Below are 13,062 nucleotides of genomic sequence, written 5' to 3'. Positions count from 1 at the left end.
ACTGACACTCCAGGCTCCCGCTCCTGCCAAGATGCCAGTCCCGTGGCTGGCTGGCTATTCCAAGGGGATGGGACTGTGAATCTGTCGGGCTGCGAGGAGCCACGATCCTATAAACAGGTTGGGGCTCCACCCACGGGTCACTCCCTTAGCCTAGCATCTTCTCCTCTTCCCCAAGAGGCTGGGCCAACCAGCATCTCCAGAAACCTCTGGCAGGGCTCCAGGGCCCACAGGTGGAGCACCCCTTTCAGACCCGGAGCATCGGAATTGCAGAAGCAGCAAGGAGGGGAGACCGGTCTTAGGAGCAGTGGCAGGAAGCTGGTTCCCCTGAGGCTGAAGGTCTGCGACAGGGTAGGGGCAGAACTGTGGCACCTGCGGCCCAGCCCCAGCCTGAGCCAGGCGAGCCTCTCAGGGAGGAGGGCTGAGCGTAGGAGAGGAGACAAGAGGCCAGACCTCCTGGGAAACTCTCTGGGATCCTGGGGCTCCGGGGATGGCAGGCCCCGTGCAGAACTTAGAGAGCTACAGGGGGCCTCTGGACCGTGGCTCTAAGCCCCTCACCCTCAACTTTACCCTCACCCCTTCCCTTTGGCTAATCCTAGGAGTTTGGAGGATTTCCATGAGACTCGAATGGCAAACCTACCAAATAAAGGTAACAGAGACCAAGCAGGAGACTTAGACTATGGCTATTACAGAAGGAAACTTTGTGAAGTCATCTGTTTAAAGTCTTCAGTGTACACAGTGGCACGAAGTGTTCTCCTAAAAGGACATGAATTCAGTTATTTCAGTTCATTATGTAATTGAACAATATGATTTGTTTTTCAAGGCAAGTGAAATTGAATGAACGTTAACTTAGCACAAATAGATCTAAAAAGTGTTATTACAGAATTGCCCCCCCCAAAAAAAAGAAGAAAAGAAAAATAATAAGAGTCTATGAAAAAGTGAAAAATAATTGAATGGGAATATTTCTAATTTGCATGAACCAGCTATAAAATCTAATGAAAAAGTCAGTGTAAAATGTAGACAGCTATGAAGAACAACTTATTCCAAAGTGGGTCATATAGGAAGCAATGCACAAAGTCACACAGCTGGTGAGTGGCAGAGCCCAGGATTGTGCTCTCTGGACTTGAAGTCTGTGTCCCCTTTCCCAGGCTGGGTTTAGCCAAGCCAGGTGCCCATCCACCTTCCAGGGCCTGAGCCAGACTCAGAGCCATCCCTGGACTGGCAGGGGTCCTGAGAAATACATCTTGCTGCGTGAATAAACATCCCCCTGAACGGATGGGGTTCTCATCTGTAACCACCAGGTGGGCAGGAAAAGCTACAGAGGCAGAGCTGAAGCATCACCTGCTGTGAGGTAACCCCCAGTTATAAAATAACATGAGCTTCCACACATTTCCCTGATGATGAGTGATGTTGAGCATGTTTTCATATGTCTGTTGACCTTGTGAATATCTTCTTTGGAGAAATGCCTATTCAGGTCGTCTGCCCATTTTCTAATTGTTTGTGTTTTTAGTATTGAATTGCATGTGTTCTTTATATATTTTGAATATTAGCCCCTTATCATATATACCGCTTGCAAACAACTTCTCTCATTCAGTTTTGTTGATGGTCTCCTTCACTGAACAAAAGCTTTTTAGTTCGGTGTATTCCCAATAGCTTAGCTTTGCTTTTGTTGCCCTTGCTTGAGGAGACGGACACCAAAAAATATTGCTAAACCTGATATCCAAGAGTTTTCTGCCTGTGTTTTCTTTTAAAAAGATTTATAGGATCTGAAGAGAAACCAGAGTATGCCGATGTTTTCTTTTAGGAGTTGTATGGTTTCAGGTCTCACATTTAGATTTTTAATCCATTTTGAGTTTCTGTTTGTGTGTGGTGTAATAAAGTGGTCCAGGTTCATTCTTTTGCATGGAACTGTCCGGTTTTCCCAGAACTTCTAGCATGTCTTAATTCAGACTAGCTACATTTGAAGTGTAATAGAGTGGCCGCAATAGCTAGTGGCTACCTTGTTGGAGCAGGTCTACAGAGGGGCCACAGAGTTCGGACTGGACAAGAAGAAAGGAATTATGTGTCAAGACTTAGCATTTTACTTGGTTCTCTCTCAAAGTGGGAAGGGGGAAGAACCAGGAACCAGGAAGCAAAGTTGTTGGCATAAGACCTCCCCACCCCAGACCTCTCTGCAAAGGCCGTGATGAGGGAGCAGGACAGGAACAGGTGGACCAAGAGGGACAAAGATCAGGGCGAGAGGACAGGAGAGAGGCAGAGGGGATCTGGGGGTGGTCAGTCTGAAGCAGGGCCGGTAGGCCCAGCAGGGTTTGGCTAAGGCCACGTGATGCTCACCCAGGCCAGTGGGATCCTCGGAGGAGGGATGTGTCTGCTTAGCCTCTACCAGGGCAGGCCTTACCCAAGCTGCCATGCTGCAGAAGACCTTGGGCACCTCCATTTTCCATCCTGTCATCCCTCCTTTGCTGGCCTTCCCCTTTCCTTCTGCTCTCTCTTCTCAGAGTTTGCTCTACATTCACAGGAAATGGACATCTTTTTTCTCATTCAGCATTCATAGACCCTTTAATTTCCCCAGACTGCCTCTGTGGAAGCAGCCCCTTCCCCACTCTCAGCCCCCACTGTGTGGGGAGTGTTGTTCCACCTTTGGCTGCAACAATGCAACATGAGGCGTCCGGTTCGTTGGACTCATGACTCAAGTGGGTACAAACGAAATCCTGGTACATGAAGTCCTGAAAGAGGTGCTTTGTCTTTCCTGCTGAACAAGAACCTGGCAGGATATGAATCTGAAGCTACTGAGGGTAGACATCCTGCCACCGCAACGGGAGGACTTTCAGAAAATGGAGCCAACAATAATAGTTCACGCTTAAGGAATTCTTACCCTGCGCAGGCAGAGGTGGGCTTCCTGTGAAGCTAATGTTGCTGACACTGGGCCCTCCTCTTGCACATGCCTGTCCAGGGCTCTGAGAGGGCCCTAGCGCTAGGTCCTTGTGCTCACTCAAAGGTGTTCGTAAAAACTTAGTAAGCTTTCTAAACTACAACTGGGTGAGAACTCTGGTTTCCCATTCTTTCATCTCTTCTGTTCCCGTTGATGTGACTGTGTATTTTTAGGATCTGGCTAAGGAGAAGGTGAGTTAGAGACATAATTAATTTTGAGTTATTGGGACATAGTTATATGGGTTGCAGTCAGTTTCATGTATACTGAAGTTACTGCTCGCCTTTGTGGTTTAGGAATAGTTTCCAAAAATACTCCTACCTCCCACTGTGCCGACTCATCTGGCATTGTGACACAGAGATACAGGACCAGAGGTTGTATTGAAGTATGAGAAGAATAGCGTAGAGGAAGAGAAACAAGTTCTGAAATATACAAAGCCAGAAACCAATCTGTGGAAAATTCGTCCAGTCAAGACATATAAAATCCTAAGTGAAAAATTTAGTTTCCATTGACACCTGATGAAAACAGAAGTCTCTCCTGACAGAGATGTTTTTAATTTCTGGAATGTCTTTTTTCCTTTATTTGATAGGAATCTCAAGAAATGGAAGTGACCACATTCCTCTACTATAAGTAATGAGCACATCTACAATAGCTCAGGTATGAGAGACACTTGAAAGATGTGACAGATTTGATTTTTTTCTGAAAATGGTTGCAACAGTATCTCCCATCTTCCATGTTCTTCTAGAACCTTGCTACACCCTCAGCAAGACATGGGGGCAAAATGCTCTCGTCTTGAATCTGTGGACCACAGACTCTCTCTAACTAATAGGATGTGAGGAACTTGATGCTGCTTGACTCTGACTTTAGGTCATAAAATGTGAGGCACCTCTTTCTGCCGAGAGCCATGTGAGATGCCCAAGTCCCCCTGCGGTTGCCCTGTGGAGCAAACCTCTGTGGAGAGGTCAGGAGTGGGGGCTGGACTCTGCAGGCTTGTCTCCAAATCCCCCCAGCCCAGGTCCAGGCCTGGGGATGAATGAGCCTTCAAATGGTTCCAGCCCAACTATTGAGTCACCACCAGCCTGTGCCCTTTCTAAATTTCTTTTTCTTTTTAAATGTTTGTTTGTTTGTTGAGAGAGAGAGAGCGAGAGAGAGAATCCTAAGCAGGCTCCACACTGTCAGCACAAAACCTGACATGGGGGCTCGATCTCATGAATGATGAGATCATTACCTGAGCCAAGGTTAAGAGTTGGACATTTAACCTACTGAGCCACCCAGGAGCCCCCCCTTTCTGAATCTCTGACCCTAATCTATGAGCCTAATAAAGTGGTTGCTGTTTTATACCATTAGGTTTGGGGACTGTTACAGAGCCATAGTAACTAAATCAGAGGTTTTCCCAAATTTGCAAACAATCCTAAAGTTTTACATGACATTACCAATGAAGAGAAGTAAATCAGAAAGAAACTATCCATAATTAACTATATGAGCAATATTTTTTAAGTTTACTTATTTTGAGAGCGAGAGAACACGCATGAGCAAGTGGGGGGGCAGAGATGAAATGAGAGAGAGAGAGAGAGAGAGAGAGAGAGAGAGAATCCCAAGCAGGCTCTATGCTGTCAGCATAGAGCTGGACATGGGGCTCAATCCCATGAACCATAAGATCATGACCTGAGCTGAAGTCAAAAGTCCAATGCTTAACCAACTGAACTACCCAGACACCAGACACCCCTGACCAACAATTTTTTAATTTTTTAATTTAAATTCCTGTTGGTTGGCATTTCAGGTGTATAGTCATTCCACACCTCCACAAAACACCTGGTGTTCATCAGAACAAGTGCGTTCCTTAATGCCCATCACCTATTTTAACTCATCCCAGCCCCCTATGACCAACAATTTTTAAAAATTCTCAGTCAACCAAGCTACAGGAAGATTGCTTTCCATTTGCTCTAAAGATAATGATATTACAAAATTGGTGATGAATAAAGAAGAATCAAAGAGTATGTAACCGAACAGCAAATGGAAACATAGAAGTTAATTAATGGCATTTTTTAAATATAAATAGTATGTTACTTTTTAAAATTATGTGATGTTTTGGCATTAATCAGCCTTTTAAAATTTGTATTTTTGTGTGATCTCTTTTATCATTCAAAATAAATACTTTTGCACCTAATTTTGTATCAAATTTCAGGCTCCTTGGAACATGGATCTAGGTCACATATCACATTACTCAAAGCACTTTATATATTTAACGTATTTATTCATCTCTCCAAACCCTATGAGGCAGGTGTTATTATTATCGTCACTTTACAAATGAGAGACCTAAGGCAGGAATTGGTTGAGGTACTACCTCCAGGTGATCCTGGGGATCTAGTCCAGAGGCAGCATTCTTAACCACCACCTATGATATGGTCTCTCTCCAGCAGAAGCGCAGGCAAGGAGGAGCATGAGAGAGTCTCTGGATCAAGCTTTGCCTGAAGGAGTAGATCTAGTTCTGGACTTTTCATTTGGGTCTCAGCTCTTCCCTCACCTACTTTAACTCCAGGAAAGAAGGGTTCAGTCACTCTCCTCCCTTTAGTTTCCCCTAGAAAAGCACTCAATGACAGTGTCATAGAGGAGAGAAGGCACCTGACAGGTGGAGGAGCAGACAGAGCTGATGCTCAGCTGAGTCTCAATTCCAGGCAAAAGTCTTGAAGCAGGTGGTGGGACAGGTGGCAAGATATATCATGTAAGGCAGGGATGACACATGTTTCAGCATTCAACACTAATCACCATGTCAAGAGCAAGGCGGTCAGGTCTGCTCTCTGCCTCACAAGGAAGTGGTTATTCACTCTGTTGACAAAAGAGAAAGGACCATTTCCTGTCCAGGACTGCATTGCTCGCTAAGCAATGGACAGGATAGTACCCAGCCAATCCATTCACTCATCCAACGAATATTTATTGAGCGCCTTCCCACTGATCCCCACCTAAGGAAGCTTCTATCCGGCATAAATCTGTCCTCCGCTCCATGTCTCTCAGCCAATGGAACACATCGGTGTCTTCAGAACCTGGGACATCACACCGCAGGCTCTGGAGTGCTAGGGCGGATATCTGGCCCAGAATAGAGCCTCTGGAATTTCAAAATAAAGAGCCATGGAAGAGCTATAAACAAGCATTTTGTCCTGAAGGCGGTGGCAGCAGGTACATGAGCGTCAGGATAAAGTTAAACAATAAAACCATTTCTCAACAACCACTAATGTACCTGGACCAACCTCCCTTCAGGACTTCTCTGCCTCCCCCACCTGGCTTCCTTCATCTTGGGGGAGGTCTGCCTGCCCCCCACTCACCCCTATTAGTCTTTTTCTCTTGGGTTCCTCTTTTCATAAAACTTCCACACTGGAGATAGGTGTGAGCATGTTCAGTTTATCATATTTGTAACTTTTACATTTTAGCTTATAATTTTATTTTCTTTTTTAATTTAAATTCAAGTTAGTTAACATACAGTGTTGTCCTGGCTTCAGGAGTAGAACCCAGTGATTCATCTCTTACATATGACACCCAGTGCTCATCCTGACAAGTGCCCTCCTTCATGCCCATCACCCATTTAACCTATTCCCCCACCTACTTCCCCTCCAGCAACCCTCAGTTTGTTCTCTGTATTTAAGAGTCTCCCATGGTTTGCCTCCTTCTCTATTTTTATCTTCTTTTTCCTTCCCTTCCCCTATGTTCATCTGTTGAGTTTTTCAAATTCCACATATGAGTGAAATCATCTATCTGTCTTTCTCTGACTGACTCGTTGCACTTAGCATAATACCTTCCAGCTCCATCCACGTTGTTGCAAACTGCAAGAATTTTTTGAAAGGATTAGTTAAGTCCTTTATACAGTTCATAACACAAACCAAAACTAAACTGTTGTAAGCATGAATAAGGCCCTCTAATGATTTTTATTTCTATGGGTTTATCTGAATAGAAGAAGCTTTCTCTAAACTGCAGTGGTTTAGAGAATACACCGCCCCCCCACCCCCCAGCAGATTTCATGGGAAAGCCCTACCCAGACCCCATGTCCAGAGTCTCAGGTGTTCTGCTCTGCTGCCAGGAGTTCCTATGAAATTTACTCTTCTCTCTCCACCCAGCAATGACTCATCATGTGATAGTTCTCCTGCAAACACCCAGCAAACCAATAACCCCAAGGTGAAGGTCCCTGAGACAACGATTAGCCTTCCTGGGTTCGAGAGGGGTGTAGGACACACCAGTGCCACCTGCAAGGCCTGGAGCCCCAGCCAGCTTGGCCCTTTCCTGCAGCTGAGTCGAGCAGTCCCCGCAGCTTCTCTCTCCTGCCAAGAACACTTCCCTCCCTCTTGTTCCACGGGGGCTGCAGTGAGCGACTTGGGATGGAACTGAACACTGGGGGTCAAGCTTGGCCCCTCCTCACACCCCTCAGCTTCAGCTACAACTGATATCTTTTCTCATGTAACAGAATTTTAAATATATATGTAAATGTGCTTTTAACATTTTGACCCTTTCTCCTGCTCATCTTCCCCCTTTGGCCAATGGCACCCATTGTCAAAGCTGGAAATGAGAATACAAAAGCCCCACCACCACTTTTGCTTCAAGTCTCAAAGTCAGCTCTCTAGAGACAAGGCCCGAAGGCTGGACAGTGTGAGAAAAATGAAGTTGCCAAAGTTTCTCTCTACATACCACTAGCAAAGCTTTGAAATGTGAGTCCTGTGTGTTTAGGGCACGTGCCCATTCACTATAAAGATGAATGGAGAAAGGCCTTGTTTTTCCAGGAAGGGGAGCAGGGAGAAGAACAAGAAGTCACAGAGTCATGTGTTTCAGCTCCTGCCTCCAACCCAAACCTGAGAGGCCATTATGCACAATTGTGGGCTTAGTTCTCTCTCCACAGATGCATCCTGGGAAAAGCCACATCCCCTGAGAGAAGAATCTCTTTGACATGGTGATGCCCACGGTGTTGTTAGAAATGGTTGAGAAAGGGTCTAGGTAGGGTAAGAGCCAGTAATGGTGGCCCTCAATCTCTCTAGATTCCCTTGTGGTATTATTATGCCGAGAGACACAGAGACCAGCCGAGGCCACTGAAGGGAGTCTTTATTACCAGCTGGGACCGCACAAAGTTAACACAGAACTCTAAATGTGCGGCCCCGAGTCTAAGGACTTAGGGCTTTTTATAATGAGCAAGCAGGCAAGTGCTTGCTCATTATAAAAAGAAGCAGAATTGACCAGTTATTGTAAAAAAAAAAAAAAAAAGGCTACAAAGTGATAAAGAGAGCAGCCCTTATCCTGGTACGTAGGGCAACATTTGTTGTTTTGAAGGCCCGGCTTAGGATTTTGGGGAGTTTCAAGGGAATAGGCATTATCTCAAGGACAGAGTACGTAGACTGTGTCATAAATAACCATGAATAGCCAACATTAACCCTTGTCTTCTTTGTTTTTTTTCCTTGCATCTGAGGATAGTCATGCAGCCCTCCGAGTGCAGGCCCAGAAGGCAAACTCTGGGTCGGGATGGAAGGGCTGAGGCTAAATTCATGTGCAACAGTATGAAAGAGATCCAGGAGTCTTTCTGAGCTCTCTCTGAGGGTGTAGAAGGTAGCTAAGGGGACAGCATGATTCTGCCATGAAAAGGGGTTAGGTGTGACAGAAGTTACGGTGGGGGGGGCGCCTGAGCCAAGGGGTGGACAGGGTCTGGATGAGGCATAGAGTATTCCCAGCTCCCAAGAGAGCTGAGGTGGGTCCAAGTCAGCCAGGGGCCTGGTCCTGACCTGGCCAGCATAGAATAGGACAGTTGTCTCACCAGCTGTGGTTTCAGCTATGGTGCAAGAAAGAGCCCAAACGCCAGGTCAGGGAGACCCCAGAAAACCCCAGGTAGATACCGGGCTACAACCCCTCCTCAAAGCTGTTGAGGCTCCCTGCTATGCTTAGCTGCCATCTTGACTACAAGGATAGGGGAGACAGATTTCAAAAACAAACATTTCCTAAAAGTGGTTGAGTTTACCTAGAACTAAACCCGAAGTTAGTTTACATTAAGTGGCAGATTTTAATTCCTCCCAGCCCATTGCAATCTCCCCCTTATACAACCATCTAGAAGCTTGGAGGTTGGGATATAAGATGACACAAGTGTTATCAAAATGAAAAGGAATCTAAATGGGACATCTGGAAAAAGATTCTCAGAGGAAGAATTGCTTAAGTGGAGATTTGGAAGATGAGTTGATACTTATTGATCATTGTAACATCAATTTACAGTATTCTGTTTTATTTACAAGTGGAGTACCACTTTATTTATTGGTATAAAATGTTATGTCAAAGGTCAGGTTATCCAGCCACTGTTCAGCCTTTTCAGTTGTCTGAATCCCCTCCCCGTTTCCCCATCTACCACTTCCCAGACCCTCACAGCTTCTCCTAGACCCTCTTCATCACTCAGTTCCTACAACCTTCCTGTCCTGCTCATATCATATTGTCAGTCCTTCTCATCGCCCCTCTTTCCAAGAAGGCTGAGCAAAGGAGCCCAGTGAAGCAGTGCTTCCTATTAGACAGGAGTCAGTCACCCACCAGACCTTCCCACATACCCGCGAGGGCAGAGGAGTGTCCCAGAAGCAGAAGTCCTGGGTCCCCATTGCCAGAAGGCTCAGACAAGAGGCAGGGGACCAGCTCCATCAGACGCTGCTCCTCGGAGGACACTGGGTGGGAGGGCACTAAGATCAGAGGAGGTAGAGTCGGCCTTTCTCTTGGAATTTAAATTATGGAAGCAGAATATAAAATCAGTGTCTACATCTTTTTTTTTTTAACAATTTTTGTAAGTTTTGAGAAAGACAGAGAGAGTGCAAGCAGGGGAGGGACAGAGAGAAAGGGGTACAAAGGATCTGAAACAGGCTCTGTGCTGATGGCTGATAGCAGATAGCAGAGAGCCCAATGTGGAACTTGAACTCACAAACTGTGAGATCCAACTGAGCCAATTTATGCTGAGAATACTAGCTGAACACAACTCTTCTCTGCACAGTCTGGCACTGCCAGTAAAATTCTGAATCAAATTGAAGTACATTCTGTCTAAAAAATATTTATCTATACTTCCTTCATCTTTAAGAAAAGGAAGAAAATTATTATCTACAAGGTGAAGCTTCCATTGCAAATAACATGCATACTCTAGTTAAAGATTTTCTGAACGTCTGTAATATAAATGTATTGAAAGTATTGAAATTAATAAAGATAACTCTAAAGTGACGAAACTAAAGACCAAGACCATCAGTCAATGTTTTCTTTGGAATAAAAAAAGAAAAAAAAAAAACCATAGCTACATATTATAATTTCTACTAAAAGATAATTAACAAGTTTCAGTAAAATGTCCTCAAAGTTATCAAGTAAGAGCTGGCCTTACTTGAAGGACTCAGAGAAACTTAGAAGTTTGGAAGTTTAAAGTTAGAAAGTTTTTTTTTTTAATTAAAGTATAATTAACATTGACATATAGGTTCCAAAGAGCTTCTCCAGCACCTGGGATTATTGGCTATTGACTCTAAGATAATAACTTTGACATTCTGAGTTTCTTTTTTTTTTATACATTTTTAAAAAAAAATTTTTAATGTTTTATTTATTTCTAGGAGAGAGAGAGAGACAGCATGAGCAGGGGAGGGTCAGAGAGAGAGGGAGTCACAGACTCTGAAACAGGCTCCAGGCTCTGAGCTGGCAGTCAGCACAGAGCCCGACGCGGGGCTCGAACCCACAAACCGCGAGATCATGACCTAAGTGAAAGTCGGACGCTTAACCGACTAAGCCACCTAGGCGCCCCTACATTCTGAGTTTCTTAAGAACATACTTCTAAAAGATATTAAATAATATTATGTCTCTGTCAACTTTCCATTATTAAATATTTACCTTTTATATAGTGTTTGTTATTTTAAATATTTTTATTTAAGTCCTATGCTGACCACATATATTTAATGTTAGGATTTATGTTTTTTTTGTTTTGTTTTGTTTTTTTTATTTATTTCTAGGAGAGAGAGAGAGACAGCGTGAGCAGGGGAGGGTCAGAGAGAGAGGGAGTCACAGACTGAAACAGGCTCCAGGCTCTGAGCTGGCAGTCAGCACAGAGCCCGACGCGGGGCCCGAACCCACGAACCGCGAGATCATGACCTAAGCGAAAGCCGGACGCTTAACCGACTAAGCCACCCAGGCGCCCCTAATGTTAGGATTTATGTAAACGGAGGGCAAGGGGCAGTGGGGGCAGAAAAGCTAGTCATGCAGCAGGCTGACTACAGGCAGCTCAGCAGTGAGGGGCGCACCAGTGGGGAAGGATGAGACTGTTAGGTCAGAATGAGTCTCCTTTTCACCAGTCTAAAATCTGCTGACCCTGGAAAAGTACTCAGTATTCATTGGATCAAAGTGGCTTGAGGGTGGGAGGGCCCCTGGGTGGCTCAGTTGGTTGAGCATCCAACTTTGGCTCAGGTTATGATCTCATGGTATGTGGGTTCGAGCCCCATGTCAGGCTCTGTGCTGACAGCTAGCTCAGAGCCTGGAGCCTGTTTCAGATTCTGTGTCTCCCCCTCTCTCTGACCCTCCTCTGCTCACACTTTCTCTCTCTCTCTCAAAAATAAATAAAACATTAAAGAAAAAAGTGGCTTGGGGGAATGAGAAACAGGGACAGAGAAACAGATTTGCTCAGATCAAAGGATGCATCCATGACAGAGCCAGGTATCTAAACTGGGATCTCTCATGCACGTACACATACATACTCTTTTCACACACATCATTTAGCTTCCAGAACAATGAACCCATGTTTGCATGGGGTGGCAGCTGTACAACTGGTCCAAGTTCAAAGAGCCGACTGTGGATAATTAGGGAGGAAACTGTGCACACCCATCAGCAGGAGCCGTGCCTGCATGCATCCATCACCCCATAGCCTTCAGGAGGCTGAGCAGAGAAGGTGCTGGGTTGTAAGGAGGGAAGGGAGGGGCTGGAGAGCCAAGAGAAGGAGACAAAAGGATGGTGAATCAGAAGCCAAGACCAGCAACTGAAAACAAGCACCAGTACAGACATAATAGTGAGTAAAAGAAGACAGACACAGAAGAGTAATTACTACCTGATTTCATGATTACCAGGATCTGGAACAGACAAAATTAATCTTAGGTGATGGAGGTTAAAAATGTGGTTACTTTTGCNAGTCGGACGCTTAACCGACTAAGCCACCCAGGCGCCCCAAGATTATTTTCTGGGAGGAGGCACAGGGAATCTTCAGATGTGATGAAAATGTTTTTTGTTTTTTTTTTTAAATACTTTCTTGGGGCACCTGGGTGGCTCAGTCGGTTAAGCATCCGACTTCAGCTCAGGTCATGATCTCACGGTTCTGTGGGTTCAAGCCCCACATTGTGCTCTGTGCTGACAGCTAGCCCAGAGCCTGGAGCCTGTTTCAGATTCTGTATCTCCCTCTTACCCTCCCCTGCTGATGCTGTTTCTCTCTCTCTCTTAGAAATAAATAAAAACATTAAAACATTTTTTAAAAACTTTCTCTAAATTTGTTTGAGAGAAAGAGAGAGAGTGTGCGGACGCATGAGTTGGCGAGTGGCAGAGGGAGGGAGAGAAAGATTCCGAAGCAGGCTCTGTGCATTATGAACCCCAACAAGGGGCTCGAACCCACAAACTGTGAGATCATGATCGACTGAGCCACCCAGGCTCCCCTATGATGAAAATGTTCTATGTCTTAATCAAGTTGATGGTCACTCCTGATGTATATCTATGTAAATAGCTCACTTAGCTATGCATCTATGATTTGAAACTTTATTGTATGTTATACTCAGTTAAAAAGTAAAAAAAATAAAATAAAAAACTAAAAAACTAGGAGTCTGCATTTGGGAGTGGGGGCAGAAAGTGAAAAAGTAAATTGATTGGTGTTCAAAACCCTAGAAAAGCTCAGGTACCTTTAAAGGTGAAAGTTAGATGAATCTGAAAATAATAAGATGATGAATGGAAGCTGGTAGAAGAATCCTAGTACCACAGATTTCCTGCCAAATCCCAGCAAAAGACTTCCTCTATGGAGAAGTGGAAGAATTGAAACAACAGAGAGTTGTGAGCAGGCAATCTGAAGGGCCGTCCATGTAATGAAATGGGTGTCACTACCCCCAGACTTCTTTTTCCCAGTCAGCCCTCAGAATGCTGGCAGC

This window comes from Crocuta crocuta, unplaced genomic scaffold, assembly GCF_008692635.1.
Source record: "Crocuta crocuta isolate KB4526 unplaced genomic scaffold, BGI_CrCroc_1.0 scaffold102, whole genome shotgun sequence".
Classification (NCBI taxonomy): Eukaryota; Metazoa; Chordata; class Mammalia; order Carnivora; family Hyaenidae; genus Crocuta; species Crocuta crocuta.
Note: the sequence above shows the minus strand (reverse complement) of the source record.